Here is a 15,000-nt window from a genome sequence, read left to right on the forward strand (position 1 = left end):
TCCATATAACATGAAGAGAAAAATCGGCTAAGTCCCAGATTGGGTCTGTCAGAAATACACTTCCAAGTTACCACACAAGCAAGCAAGATGGCCTAGTGATGGATCCATATGATATGAAGAGAAAAATCGGCTAAGTCCAGGATCCATATAATATGAAGAGAAAAATCGGCTAAGTCCCAGATTGGGTCTGTCAGAAATACACTTCCAAGTTACCACACAAGCAAGCAAGATGGCCTAGTGATGGATCCATATGATATGAAGAGAAAAATCGGCTAAGTCCCAGATTGGGTCTGTCAGAAATACACTTCCAAGTTACCACACAAGCAAGCAAGATGGCCAGGAATTGACGGAAGGGCACCACAATGAAATGGAGCTTGCAGTTGCAATCGAGCGCTCGTGGTGAACGGACGTGTTCAGGTCGAGCTCCGCTAACGGAGAGTTATTGTGAGTAATTGAGTAATTTTCGAGAGAGAGAAGTTCCAAAGCGTAAAACGGCAGAGAGAGAAAAGAGAGTAAGGCAATGAAGAGTGGCAACTTCAACGCCTGAAAAGTGAGAGTGAGCGAGTTCGCTCCGCGGCTTCGGCCCGAAGAGAGGGAGAAAAACGCGAAACGTTCAGAGAAAGAGAGAACGGAAAGTATGGTTTGGTTCGGCTGAGCCGTGTGCTAAAAGTGGAATGTGCGTGCGAGCGGGCACGTGCGTGTGTGCAACACTTTTTCGTGTCTAGACTTCCAAAAGTAGATTGTGCGTGCGTGTGTGCAACGCTTGAATGATAGTTGTCGGGCGAAGAAGGAGGGAAGAGAGGAGAGAGAAAGGAGTGTTCGGCGACAAGAGAACGGAAAGCTTGGTTTGGTTCGGTTGTGCCGTGTGCTATAAGTAGAATGTGCATGTGAGCGGGCGCGTGCGTGTGTGCAACACTTTTTCGTGTCTAGACTTCCAAAAGTAGACTGTGCGTGCGTGTGTACAACGCTTGAATGATAGTTGTCGGGTGAAGAAGGAGGGAAGAGGGGAGAGAGAAAGGAGTGTGAGGCGACAAGAGAACGAAAAGGTTGGTTTGGCCCTGAGCCAAAAGTAGAACGTTTATGTGAACCCACAAGTGCGTGTGTACAACACTTGAATGATAGTTGTCGGGTGAAGAAGGAGGGAAGAGGGGAGAGAAAGGAGTGTTCGGCGACAAGAGAACGAAAAGTGTCTAGACTTCCAAAAGTAGATTGTACGTGCGTGTGTACAACACTTAAATGATAGTTGTCGGGTGAAGAAGGAGGGAAGAGGGGAGAGAGAAAGGAGTGTGAGGCGACAAGAGAACGGAAAGTTTGGTTTGGTTCGGCCGTGTGCTAAAAGTAGAATGTGCATGCGAGCGGGCACGTGCGTGTGTGCAACACTTTTTCGTGTCTAGACTTCCAAAAGTAGATTGTGCGTGCGTGTGTACAACGCCTGAATGATAGTTGTCGGGTGAAGAAGGAAGGAAGAGGGGAGAGAGAAAGGAATGTGTCTAGACTTCCAAAAGTAGACTGTGCGTGCGTGTGTACAACGCTTGAATGATAGTTGTCGGGTGAAGAAGGAGGGAAGAGGGGAGAGAGAAAGGAGTGTGAGGCGACAAGAGAACGAAAAGGTTGGTTTGGCCCTGAGCCAAAAGTAGAACGCTTATGTGAACCCACAAGTGCGTGTGTACAACACTTGAATGATAGTTGTCGGGTGAAGAAGGAGGGAAGAGGGGAGAGAAAGGAGTGTTCGGCGACAAGAGAACGAAAAGTGTCTAGACTTCCAAAAGTAGATTGTACGTGCGTGTGTACAACACTTAAATGATAGTTGTCGGGTGAAGAAGGAGGGAAGAGGGGAGAGAGAAAGGAGTGTGAGGCGACAAGAGAACGAAAAGGTTGGTTTGGTTCAGCCGTGTGCTAGAAGTAGAATGTGCGTGCGAGCGGGCACGTGCGTGTGTGCAACACTTTTCCGTGTCTAGACTTCCAAAAGTAGATTGTGCGTGCGTGTGTACAACGCTTGAATGATAGTTGTCGGGTGAAGAAGGAGGGAAGAGGGGAGAGAGAAAGGAGTGTTCGGCGACAAGAGAACGAAAAGGTTGGTTTGGCCCTGAGCCAAAAGTAGAACGTTTATGTGAACCCACAAGTGCGTGTGTACAACACTTGAATGATAGTTGTCGGGTGAAGAAGGAGGGAAGAGGGGAGAGAGAAAGGAGTGTGTCTAGACTTCCAAAAGTAGATTGTGCGTGCGTGTGTGCAACACTTGAATGATAGTTGTCGGGTGAAGAAGGAGGGAAGAGGGGAGAGAGACCATAGTGTTCAGCAACAAGAGAATAAGGGGAGAGAGCGAGTGACCAGGGCCGTGCAAAGCGTGAGGCAGGCCAGGAAATCAGCTGGCCAAGAGCCAACGGTCGACTGCGAATGTGTGTGTGTGAGTGAATCGGGCGAACCGGTTGGACCGTTTCAGGAAGGTGTCTCCGCTAAGAGTCAGCCACCGAAAAGCGCCCCTAGCGTTGAGTGGCGGAAACCCCGCGGGACGGGAGTCAAGCGGCCGAGCGTTGCAGATTGCATCTCATCAGGCGTCAGGATCCAGGAGAGCGGGTTAGCGATTGCATCACATCAGGCGACCGGATTTAGGTGAGCGGGCTCGCGATTGCATCTCATCAGGCGACCGGAGAGCGGCATTGCCTAATTGTAGGCGCCACATCAGGAGTGTCCCGGGAAACCATAGCGCCCGGTCAAGTGGAAAAGGAGTTGCGGATTGCAGCCGATCAGGCGATCGGATTTGGACGAGCGGGGTAGCGGATTCATCTGGCCGAGCGTTGCAGATTGCATCCCATCAGGCGTCCGGATTCAGGAGAGCGGGTTAGCGATTGCATCTCATCAGGCGACCGGATTTAGGTGAGCGTTAGCGATTGCATATCATCAGGCGACCGGATTCAGGTGAGCGGGTAGGCGATTGCATCTCACCAGGCGACGAGTGTCCTGGGAAACCATAGCGCCCGGGCAAGTGGAAAAAGGGGCTGCGGATTGCATCCCACCAGGCGACCGGATTCGGACGAGCGGGGTAGCGGATTCATCTGGCCGAGCGTTGCAGATTGCATCTCATCAGGCGTCCGGATTCAGGAGAGCGGGTTAGCGATTGCATCTCATCAGGCGACCGGATTTAGGCGAGCGGGTAGGCGATTGCAGCTCATCAGGCGACGGGAGAGTGGCATTGCCTAACTGTAGGTGCCACATCAGGAGTGTCCCGGGAAAAAATAGCGCCCGGTCAAGTGGAAAGGGGTTGCGGATTGCATCTCACCAGGCGACCGGATTCGAACGAGCGGGGTAGAGGATTTACCTGGCTGAGCGTTGCAGATTACATCTCATCAGGCGTCCGGATTGAGGAGATTAGTTATTGCATATCATCAGGCGACCGGATATAGGTGAGCGTTAGCGATTGCATCTCATCAGGCGACCGGATTTAGGTGAGCGGGTTAGCGATTGCATCTCATCAACACTGCCGGCATTGGCTAACTGCAAGCGTCACAACGGAGAGAGTTTCGACAATGGTAGGAAGTCTAGCGGGGTAGGGGTCGATCATTCCATCTAAGTCCCCCCGCCCCCATCTACTCATCACCATGCTTGACAAGACACCGAAAAAGACACTGCGAGCTGGCCCAGCCACGGGCCGCAGCTCGGCGGTAGAGAATGCCGAGGCGGCAGAAGTGGAAGCTGCACGCGCAACAACTAGGACGAAAAGGGTGGAACGGACGCCGCCGCCGCAACGGACGCCGCGGCCGCGCGCGCGCTCCTCGAGCAGCAGGCTTCCGTTCGAGGAAAACCTAATAATGTTCATCGGAGATGTGGAGAAGGAGCTAGAAACATCGGCGAAGTCAAGCGCAACTCCTGTGGCTTCCCCGGTAGCGGAAAACTGCTCGACGGTATCGACGCCCGCAGCAACCAATTCTTTGGTTCAGGAGCAGCAGGTCCCGCAGCTCCAAGAGGCATCGGGAGGGAAAGACCCCTCGGAGAATAACACGCAGAGCGCTGGAATGGCCGCAATGGCCGAAACCATCAAGGCCCTGACGGCGCAAAACGCGGCACTGCAAGCCCAGGTAGCAGAGTTAATGGCCAAGGTAGAGAGGCTCCTGGAAGCCCAAGCCGCCCAAGCCATCCAGCAGGCCCAACTGGTGGAAGAGGGTCGAAAGAACATTAGGGAAATGGTTCGCGAGGCCATGGGAGAAAAACCAAAGCCCAAACAACTGAGCAGCAGCATCAGGAATGAGGTCAAAGAGACAGTGTCACTGCCACCGCGAGCACAGCAGCAGCAGCATTCGAAGCCACAGCAGCAGTCACAGCGGCAGCAGGGGCAGAAGCAGCAGCAGTCGCAGCGGCAGGGGGGGCAGCAACAGCAGCAAAGGCAGCAGCAGCAGCAGGACGAGGGCTTCCGGACAGTAGACAAGAAAGGTCGCCCGATCTACAATAAGCAGCGAGAGGAGTCTCGGGTCAACAAGGAGAATCCCAAGGCCAACATGGGCAAGAGGACCGAGATTCCCAGCGACAGGCGTTCGTTCGCCGAGACGGTAGTGGGAAATGGAACGACTAGGCCGCAAGCAGGAGCAGTTCCAGTCACACGCCCGCAGGGCGATTGTCGACCCCCGAGGCCAGCGATGACCAAAGGAAGACCGGACGTCATCACAGTCTGCCCGCCAGCGGGGGTTAGCTACCGGGACGTGTTCGTCAAGGTCCGAGCTCTAGAAGATGTCGCGGATAAGGTCCAGCGCGGAGAGCGCACTGCAGCCAATAACCTGACCATGACCCTCAAGAGGAAGGTGGACGCCCAGGCGGTGTTCGAGCGGGTACGAGCAGCAGCACCAGAGGGCAGCGAGGTCCATCTTCGGCTCGACACGGCCGTGGTAACGTTCAAAGGAGTAGACATGTTGGCCGAGCGCGAGGATGTCGCGAGGGCCATCTCAAAACAGTTCGGCGAGAAGGTCAGCGCGGAATGTGTCACCCTCCGGCGATTTTACCAGGGCGATCAGCGGGCGTTCGTCAGGCTGCCAAGGCGGATTGCCAACGCGCTGGTAGGAAACCGCCTGGTCTTTGGATACAGTAGCTGCTGGGTTGACTTCGCCCCAGCCAGGCCAGTTGAAGAGATGCGCTGCCACCGCTGCCTGCTTCGCGGGCACATTGCGCGCTCCTGCCCCGGTCCAGACCGTTCCGCACTGTGCCGTCGGTGCGGTGGGCAGGGCCACAAGGCTGCAGGCTGCAGCAATCCAGTGAAGTGCCTGGTGTGCGGAGGACCGCATGCTACCGGCACAGAAAAGTGCATGAACCGCCGTCAGAATTCAACGTAGTACTGCAGCAGAATTTAAGACGGAGTGCGATGGCCCAGGATCTACTGACCCAGTTGGCCCGCGAACGTGGTGCGGACGTGGCACTTTTGTCCGACTATCACCGCGTTCCAGCGAACAACGGCAACTGGGTCTTTGATCCCGCAACAAGAACAGCGGTCGTCGCACTGGGGAGATTCCCGATCCAGCGAGTGGTGAGCGTCGCGGAAGGGATGGTGGCGGTGGAGGTGAACGGCATCACCTTTATTAGCTGTTACGCCCCACCATCCTGGGATCTCCCCCGGTTCAGAGTACTAATGGAGGCGGTGCAGATAGCAGCACATGGACGGCAGCGGGTGGTCCTGGCCGGCGATTTCAACGCGGCCGCGGTCGAGTGGGGCCGCCAATCCACCAACAACCGGGGACACGAAATCATCGCCCTTGCGGAGCTGTTATCATTACGGGTGCTGAACCGCGGACGGACACCGACCTTCACGGGGAGTGCCGTTGCCCCCCCGGTGGTGAATGATATCAGTCTGGCGTCCAGGAGCATCGCGGGCGGGGAGGACTGGGTCGTCCTGCAGGATTACACAGCGAGCGACCATCAGCCGCTGTTCTACACCGTGGGCATCCCCGCAGCACCAACGCGCCGTTCGGTTAGAGCAGACCAACCACCCCCGAGGCCGAGTCGACGATGGGACACGTCGGTGTTTTCAGCCGAGCTGTTCACGGAGGCGCTCCGCTTGCTGAACTTCAACGAGGTTGCGCAGGATCCGGCCACCCTCGTCTCCACGCTGCAGCGCGCGTGCGATGAGGTGATGCCTCGGATGAACTCCAGGAACCGCACTCACGTCTTTTGGTGGACGGAGGAAATCGCCGAGCTACGCGAGAGCTGCCGGCGAGCCAAGGCGATTCTCCGACGCACGCGGGATCCAACGCTTCGTTTGCTGCGCGCGGCGACCCTCCGTGCCACCAAGAAGCGTCTCCGGAAGGCGATCAGTGCCAGCAAGAGGCGCTGCAACGAGGAGCTCGCTGATAGTATAGAGGACAACCCTTGGGGGGACGCGTACCGGATAGTGACGGCGTGGGTGAAGGGCGCCCGCCTGCCCCAGGAACGCGACGCCGAGGTACTGGGAGGCATAGTCGACGAGCTATTTCCCACGCACCCCCCCATGGAGTGGCCGGAGTCACCAGGGCCGGGCGTTGAGGAACCGCCACTGCGCCCAATCACCGACGAGGAACTCCTAGCGATCGCGGCCAGGCTGAACCCCCGAAAGGCCCCCGGACCAGATGGCGTCCCCAATGGTGCAGTCACGGCGGCAATCCGAGAGTCTCCCGCTACTTTCCGGCGCATTTACCAGCAGCTGCTGGACAGCGGAGACTTCCCGGTGGCGTGGAAAGCGCAGCGATTGGTGTTGCTGCCTAAGCCAGGGAAACCACCGGGCCAGGCGTCATCTTTTCGGCCCCTATGCATGCTCGACACTGTCGGTAAAGTGTTCGAGCGCATAGTCCTGGATCGTCTCAACGATCACCTGGAGGCCCCACTGCCAGGTGGTCCTCGCCTCTCTCCCCGCCAGTACGGTTTCCGTAAGGGGAGATCGACGGTGGAGGCGATCCAGGAGGTGGTGAAGGCGGGACAACGAGCGATGGCGTTTAAGCGCACCAACCAACGCGACCGCAGGTGCTGCATGGTGGTTGCACTTGATGTCAAAAACGCCTTCAACTCGGCAGGATGGACCAACATAGGGAGGGCCCTGGAGGCCAAAGGCGTTCCCCAGGCGCTGCTGGACATCATCGGGAGCTATTTTCGTGACCGAGTGCTCCACTACTCCACCAACACCGGACATGTTTCGAGGCCCGTCACCGCCGGCGTTCCACAGGGCTCCATCTTGGGGCCCACCCTTTGGAACGCCATGTACGACGGAGTCCTCGGATTGGAGCTACCACCGGGAGCGGAGATAGTTGGATTCGCGGATGATATCGTCTTGCTGGTGCCAGGCCGGACCCCGAGAGAATCTTCGACGCTGGCGACCCGGGCGATTAACACAGTACGGCGGTGGATGGCGGACCACCAGCTGTCCCTAGCCTTGGAGAAAACAGAGATGGTGATGGTGAGCTGCTTGCGGCAGGGCCATCCGAGGGTGCCAGTGCGTGTCGGGGGCTCCACGCTTTGCTCTAAGCGTCATATAAGGTACCTCGGTGTCCAGGTGGAGGATCACTTATCCTGGAATTTTCACGTGAAGGCGGTAACGGAAAAGGCCAACAGGATAAACCGAGCACTGTGTCACCTGCTCAAAAATCATGGCGGCCCTTCCAGTGTGCGACGTCGGACCCTCGCTAATGTGTCGACGTCCATCTTACGATACGCGGCCCCGGTCTGGTGGGAGGCTACGCGTATACAGAGCAACAGACGTCTGCTGAACCGGGTGCAGAGTCGGGCAGCCAAGATGGTCGCGAGCACCTTCCGGACCGTAAAGTACGACGTGGCTACGCTGGTTGCTGGTATACCACCTATAGTCGAGCTTATTAAGGAGGATCACCGCTGCCACGAGCGAAAGCAGCAGTCCGGCGGCACCCCAGCAGAGATCCGCAAGGAGGAGAGGGCGGCGACAATGCGCAACTGGCAGGAGAGCTGGGATGAGTTGGCGCAGGACGGCGTGGCGTCAAGCCGATTCATCAGATGGAGCCACAGAGTCCTCCCGGACGTGGACAGATGGGTCAACCGGAAGCACGGACGGGTGGGCTTCCACCTGTCGCAGGTGCTGACAGGACACGGCTTCTTCAGGGAGTACCTGCATTCCAGGAAGTTCACCCGGTCCCCGTGTTGCTCAGCCTGTCCGGGAGTCGACGAAACACCAGAGCACGTGCTGTTTCAATGCCCGCGGTTCGCGGAAGTGCGTGAACGGCTCCTCACGGGACACGGTCTTCAGCCGGTGACGGCTGACACGCTCCTCGACCACATGCTGCACGATCCTGACGCCTGGGAGCGTGTGGAAGAGGCGGCGGTCAGTGTCACCCGCGAGCTGCAGCGAGTTTGGAGAATCGAAAGCGGCGTGGAGGCTCGACGAGCGGTTCATCGAGAGAGGCGGCGAGCGGCGGAGCAGGCAGCACGACAGCAGCGGCGGCGAGAGGGCCGATTCGGCCTCGACCCAACGCTGAGGGATCGTATACTGGCCATGGACGAGGTGACGCGCGTGGAATTCAGGCGGGTGGCTCGCCAGCTTCAGGATAACATCAGGCGCCTGGAGCTTCGTCGTGACCGGATGCCGACGAGGGTATTCGAGGCTACTATGGCCGTCCGTGTGGCCAGCCTCCGACATCACGATGCGGCACCAGAGAACCGGGCAGCAACGGCGGCAACCTTACAACAGGCACAACTGTCATTGCAGGAGGCTCGACGAGAGCGAAGGAACGCTCGACAACGGCAGACGAGACGAGCAGAGCGACGAGCAGAGCGGCAGGAGAGCCGCGCAAGTGCGCGCCAACGGCGCAGATGATCACCAGGGGACGAGTCCCAGTAGGCCTACGCCTAATAGATAGATAGTGGCTCGACAGCCAGACGCCCGCCCCACACGGCTCTACCGTGTAGGTGCATGCCGTGTGGGGCACCATAACGGGCGAGAGTAGGGAGTAGGAATTGTCTTTCTGTAAACTGTGATATGATTTTTAGAATTTTAAGAGAAATACAGTTCTGAACCCTGATTAAAAAAAAAAAAAAAAAAAATGAAATGGAGCTTGCGGTTCAATTTGACTCAACACGGGAAAACTTACCAGGTCCGAACTTATGGAGGTGAGACAGATTAATAGCTCTTTCTCAAATTTAAGGGTAGTGGTGCATGGCCGTTCTTAGTTCGTGGATTGATTTGTCTGGTTAATTCCGATAACGAACGTGACTCACATATGCTAACTAGAACGCAGTCAGCGTTAATGCGTCGATGCCGATTGGAACGGGTTAGGACCTTTCGGTGGAGTATGACCTGACACCTTCGCTGTTCGTGTGCGCAAGTGCACTTACGGTACGCTGCTTAGCAGGACAATTTGTGTTTAGCAAAATGAGATCGAGCGATAACAGGTCCGTGATGCCCTTAGATGTTCTGGGCTACACGCGTGCTACAATGTGGGTAGCAGCGTGTCTCCTATTCCGAGAGGAACGGGAAATCACTCAAATACTCACTTAGTAGGGATTATGGATTGCAATGGTCCATATGAACTCGGAACTTCTAGTAAGTGCTGGTCATCAGCCAGCGTTGAATACGTCCCTGCCCTTTGTACACACCGCCCGTCGCTACTACCGATGGATTATTTAGTGAGGTCTTTGGAGATGATCGTTCGCTGGATCCTCGTGAACCGCGTCTGCTTTATCGAAGTTGACCGAACTTGATGATTTAGAGGAAGTAAAAGTCGTAACAAGGTTTCCGTAGGTGAACCTGCGGAAGGATCATTAGTGGCCAAGTGATCCTTCCAGAAGTCCGAACCTGCGGGTTGAGACTTCGGCACAAGTTGCCATATGATAATTGACGAAACACTATAGAAGTCCGAACCTGCGGGTTGAGACTTCGGCACAAGTTGCCATATGATAATTGACGAAACACTATAGAAGTCCGAACCTGCGGGTTGAGACTTCGGCACAAGTTGCCATATGATAATTGACGAAACACCATAGAAGTCCGAACCTGCGGGTTGAGACTTAGGCACAAGTTGCCTTATATAAAACTTCGAACAAATACACAAGTCCGAACCTGCGGGTTGAGACTTAGGCACAAGTTGCCATATGATAGTTGACGAAACACGTTAGAAGTCCGAACCTGCGGGTTGAGACTTCGGCACAAGTTGCCATATGAACATTGACGAAACACTATGAAGTCCGAACCTGCGGGTTGAGACTTAGGCACAAGTTGCCTTATATATAACTTCGAACAAATACACAAGTCCGAACCTGCGGGTTGAGACTTAGGCACAAGTTGCCTTATATATAACTTCGAACAAATACACAAGTCCGAACCTGCGGGTTGAGACTTAGGCACAAGTTGCCTTATACATACATTGGCCAAATAAACAGAAGTCCGAACCTGCGGGTTGAGACTTAATGCGATCTAGATACCAAGTTGACATCCAATACCTGTTGAGCAAAACCAAAGATTCCCTGTTCTCGAATGAATACACTATATAACAGGGAATCATGAAGAAATCAAGCAAGCGTGAAACAAAGTCATCACTTGGGCATGCTCGATAGCCAACCACATGACATTAACCTAAGAGAGCATGCAAACCACATGATACCTATAAACGATTAACCCGCCCTAGTTCAATCGTTCGCCAAGTGATGACTTCAGTATGGCTAAGAGAAAAACTTTTAAATGGGAAAAACTCTAAGTCCGAACCTCCGGGTTGAGACTTTCCGCGTCCGGAGGTACGCGTACCGCCTACCCGAAAGATGGTGAATCAGGGGTGTCCGATCAGCAATGGTCGGTTGCCCCGTCGTAGTCCAACTATGACAATCAAAGTCAAGACCTCCGGGTTGAGACCTTCCGCGTCCGGAGGTACGCGTACCGCCTACCCGAAAGATGGTGTGCTTCTGGGGTATTCGATGAGTCGGATACCCCGTCGTAGTCCAACTATGACAATACAAAGTCAAGACCTCCGGGTTGAGACTTCCGCGTCGGAGGTGCGCGCACCGCCTACCCGAAAGATGATGAATCAGGGGTGTTCGATCAGCAATGGTCGGATGCCCCGTCGTAGTCCAACTATGACAATCAAAGTCAAGACCTCCGGGTTGAGACTTTCCGCGAGTACAAGCATAAAGGAACACGGACCAAGCCGTACCGAGAGAATCGGTACTAGAGCCCTTGTGGTTCTACATTGAGAGAGCCCTCGTGGTTCTCATTAGGGGCTTTATGCAAGTCGTACTCAATACTGTGGTGTGAAGTATAAAGTAGTCCTCGCCTGGTCCACGCTGCTTCGGCGGTCCTGGGTAAGATAGTTCATTCTAGCTTGCCCTATAGTGGAATGAGGACACTTAATGCTTCGTCTTTTAGCGGCGGCTAGACTCCTCCTCACGGGGAACGAGTTGACGCACACAGCGGCGGCTTACGCACTATGGCAATCATGGATGCCTGAAGATTCCGTGAAGTTCTCCCCTGGTCCACGCTGCCTCGGCAGTCCTGGGTAAAATGGAATATTTCCAGCTTGCCCTATAGTGGAAGAGGACTATCCAACAATACAAAGTCAAGACCTCCGGGTTGAGACTTTCCGCGTCGGTGGTGTCGCGCACCGCCTATCCGAAAGATGGTGTAACAGGGGTGTTCGATCAGCAATGGTCGGATGCCCCGTCATAGTCCAACTATGACAACCAAAGTCAAGACCTCCGGGTTGAGACTTTCCGCGTCCGGAGGTACGCGTACCGCCTACCCGAAAGATGGTGTGCTTCTGGGGTATTCGATGAGTCGGATACCCCGTCGTAGTCCAACTATGACAATCAAAGTCAAGACCTCCGGGTTGAGACTTCCGCGTCCGGAGGTACGCGTACCGCCTACCCGAAAGATGGTGTGCTTCTGGGGTATTCGATGAGTCGGATACCCCGTCGTAGTCCAACTATGACAATCAAAGTCAAGACCTCCGGGTTGAGACTTCCGCGTCCGGAGGTACGCGTACCGCCTACCCGAAAGATGGTGAATCAGGGGTGTTCGATCAGCAATGGTCGGATGCCCCGTCGTAGTCCAACTATGACAATCAAAGTCAAGACCTCCGGGTTGAGACTTTCTAAGAGTACAAGCATAAAGGAACACGGACCAAGCCGTACCGAGAGAATCGGTACTAGAGCCCTTGTGGTTCTACATTGAGAGAGCCCTCGTGGTTCTCATTAGGGGCTTTATGCAAGAAGTACTCAATACTGTGGTGTGAAGTATAAAGTATAGAGTCCTCCACTGGTCCACGCTGCTCCGGCGGTCCTGGGTAAGATAGTTCATTCTAGCTTGCCCTATGTGGAAGAGGACTCAATACCCTACCTGTTGAGCTTGAAACAAAGTCATCACTTGGGCATGCTCATATTGCCATACACAATTACATTATATTCGAATGAGCATGCAAGCGACCCTATATAGACCGAACCAAAACGATAGATACCGCCGTAGTTCACCCCCACCAAGTGATGACTTCAGTATGGCTAGTGTGTGAAGTATAAAGTATAGTCCTCCCCTGGTCCACACTGCTTCGGCGGTCCTGGGTAAGATAGTTAGTTCTAGCTTGCCCTATGTGGAAGAGGACACAATACTTAATACTTAGAGTACAAGCATAAAGGAACACGGACCAAGCCGTACCGAGAGAATCGGTACTAGAGCCCTCGTGGTTCTACATTGAGAGAGCCCTCGTGGTTCTCATTAGGGGCTTTATGCAAGTCGTACTCAATACTGTGGTGTGAAGTATAAAGTATAGAGTCCTCCACTGGTCCACGCTGCTCCGGCGGTCCTGGGTAAGATAGTTCATTCTAGCTTGCCCTATGTGGAAGAGGACTCAATACCCTACCTGTTGAGCTTGAAACAAAGTCATCACTTGGGCATGCTCATATTGCCATACAATATTCCATTATCTACTAATGAGCATGCAGCTATATGATTATAACCTGTAAACGATTACCCCGCCGTAGTTCAGCGCTTCAACCAAGTGATGACTTCAGTATGGCTAGTGTGTGAAGTATAAAGTATAGTCCTCCCCTGGTCCACACTGCTTCGGCGGTCCTGGGTAAGATAGTTAGTTCTAGCTTGCCCTATGTGGAAGAGGACACCATACTTAATACTGTGGTGTAATGAACAAAGTATAGTCCTCCACTGGTCCACGCTGCTTCGGCGGTCCTGGGTAAGATAGTTAGTTCTAGCTTGCCCTATGTGGAAGAGGGCATACAAGACAAAGTATAGTTCTCCCCTGGTCCACGCTGCCTCGGCGGTCCTGGGTAAGATAGTTAATTCTAGCTTGCCCTATGTGGAAGAGAGCATACATGAACCAAGAACGAAGGTTAGATCGAGGAATGATTCGACAACTAACCGATGGTATGAAATGTGAAGAATTCAAGCAAGCACACAATCAAGTTATCACTTGGGCATGCTCGATAGCCAACCTCATGACATTAACCTAGTAGAGCATGCGAAAACCAATATATATGTAAACGATGCCTCCCTAGTTCAGCGCTTCAACCAAGTGATGACTTCAGAATGGCTAAATCAAATCGGTTCAAAACATACCATCGGTACCCTATTGAAACACACAAGTCGATATCAAACCTCATGATTGTGTAGTCCTCCACTGGTCCACACTGCTCCGGCGGTCCTGGGTAAGATAGTTCATTCTAGCTTGCCCTATGTGGAAGAGGGCACATTACTCAATACTGTGGTGTTATGAACAAAGTATAGTCCTCCACTGGTCCACGCTGCTTCGGCGGTCCTGGGTAAGATAGTTAGTTCTAGCTTGCCCTATGTGGAAGAGGGCATACAAGACAAAGTATAGTTCTCCCCTGGTCCACGCTGCTTCGGCGGTCCTGGGTAAGATAGTTAATTCTAGCTTGCCCTATGTGGAAGAGAGCATACATGAACCAAGAACGAAGGTTATGATCGAGGAATGATTCGACAACTAACCGATGGTATGAAATGTGAAGAATTCAAGCAAGCACACAATCAAGTTATCACTTGGGCATGCTCGATAGCCAACCTCATGACATTAACCTAGTAGAGCATGCGAAAACCAATATATATGTAAACGATGCCTCCCTAGTTCAGCGCTTCAACCAAGTGATGACTTCAGAATGGCTAAATCAAATCGGTTCAAACCATACCATCGGTATCCTATTGAAACACACAAGTCGATATCAAACCTCATGATTGTGTAGTCCTCCACTGGTCCACGCCGCTTCGGCCGTCCTGGGTAAAATGGAACATTCCAGCTTGCCCTATGTGGAAGAGGGCACATTACTCAATACTGTGGTGTGAAGTATAAAGTTCAGTTCTCCCCTGGTCCACGCTGCTTCGGCGGTCCTGGGTAAGATAGTTCATTCTAGCTTGCCCTATGTGGAAGAGGACACTTCATACTTCGTCTCTAAGCGGCGGCTTGACTCCTCCCTACGGGGAACGGGTTTACGCGCACAGCGGCGGCTTACGCACTATGGCAGTCATGGATGCCTTACGTTTCTATGAAAAGTGTGTTCCTCCCCTGGTCCACGCTGCTTCGGCAGTCCTGGGTAAGATAGTTAGTTCTAGCTTGCCCTATGTGGAAGAGGACACGTAGACTTACTGTGGTGTGAAGTATAAAGTTCAGTTCTCCCCTGGTCCACGCCGCTTCGGCCGTCCTGGGTAAAATGGATTCATCCAGCTTGCCCTATGTGGAATGAGGACACTTTATGCTTCGTCTCTAAGCGGCGGCTTGCTCCTCCCTACGGGGAACGGGTATACGCGCACAGCGGCGGCTTACGTTATGGCAGTCATGGATGCCTTACGTTTCCATGAAAAGTGTGTTCCTCCCCTGGTCCACGCTGCTTCGGCAGTCCTGGGTAAGATAGTTAGTTCTAGCTTGCCCTATGTGGAAGAGGACACGTAGACTTACTGTGGTGTGAAGTATAAGGTTCAGTTCTCCCCTGGTCCACGCCGCTTCGGCCGTCCTGGGTAAAATGGATTCATCCAGCTTGCCCTATGTGGAATGAGGACACTTAATGCTTCGTCTCTAA

Source organism: Anopheles coustani (assembly GCF_943734705.1).
Source record: "Anopheles coustani chromosome X unlocalized genomic scaffold, idAnoCousDA_361_x.2 X_unloc_110, whole genome shotgun sequence".
NCBI classification, from domain to species: domain Eukaryota; kingdom Metazoa; phylum Arthropoda; class Insecta; order Diptera; family Culicidae; genus Anopheles; species Anopheles coustani.